The following is a 1,243-nucleotide window of genomic DNA, read 5'->3' as shown; positions in this document are numbered from 1 at the left end:
CACACACACACACACACACACACACACACACACATACCACACTAACATACACACACACACACCACACAGACACAGACACCACACACAGACACACACACACAAACAAACACCACACACACACTCACACACACACCATACACCGACACACACACACACGTTTTGACCATTAATAATTAATAATTAATTAATAATTAATTAATGGTACAGGGACACAAATATTACAGATGCAGTACAACACATGACTCAGCAGGTCCAGTACCAGACCCTGACCCAGACTGTCTAATGAGGTCTTCACAGTACCAGACCCTGACCCAGACTGTGTAATGAGGTCTTTACAATACCAGACCCTGACCCAGACTGTGTAATGAGGTCTTTACACCAGACCCTGACCCAGACTGTCCAATGAGGTTTTCACAGGACCAGACCCTGACCCAGACTTTCTAATCTTCATACTCATATCTTTAAAGAAATCATTGGTTCATAAAACTAATTTATTGAGAAATAACATTAAAACGTTTCTTTAGATCAGAAACACACGAGTTGCAAATACTTTCACTGTCCTCGTTCATACAATCATGCAACTAAATATTGAAGTATATACTATATAAATATTATAAACCCCTGTCCTCAGCTGTGATCCTACCTCCGAACAATAGGCGGCAGGCGGATCCTTTCCGTCGATAACAAGCTCCGTGAACCGGACGCACATCACTAACACTTCCTGTTTCCGTCAACACACGTGTGTTTGTGTGGCGAAAACGCAAGAGAAGTCAACAGAACTAGATTCCGTTTAGACCCGTTTGGAAGCAGTTCGCGATGTTGCAGCAGCTGGGTCTGATCGGGACTCTCCGGGATGAGGACCAGAGTCCGGAAGAACCCGACACCGAGTCCGAGCAGGAGGTAAGTCAGTTCGGCCACACGGCCGCAACTCTCCCCGGAGAAAGGGCACCAGAGCCCGGCCACACGGCCGCAACTCTCCCCAGAGAAAGGGCACCAGAGCCCGGCCACACGGCCGCAACTCTCCCCGTAGAAAGTGCTCCAGAGCCCGGCCACACAGCCGCAACTCTCCCCGAAGAAAGGGCACCAGAGCCCGGACACACGGCCGCAACTCTCCCCGGAGAAAGGGAACCAGAGCCTGGCCACAACTCTCCCCGGAGAAAAGGCACCAGAGCCTGGCCACAACTCTCCCCGGAGAAAGTGCTCCAGAGCCTGGCCACAACTCTCCCCGGAGAAAGTGCTCCAG

This window comes from Etheostoma cragini, unplaced genomic scaffold, assembly GCF_013103735.1.
Source record: "Etheostoma cragini isolate CJK2018 unplaced genomic scaffold, CSU_Ecrag_1.0 ScbMSFa_632, whole genome shotgun sequence".
In the NCBI taxonomy this organism is placed as follows: domain Eukaryota; kingdom Metazoa; phylum Chordata; class Actinopteri; order Perciformes; family Percidae; genus Etheostoma; species Etheostoma cragini.
This window is presented reverse-complemented; position numbering follows the sequence as displayed.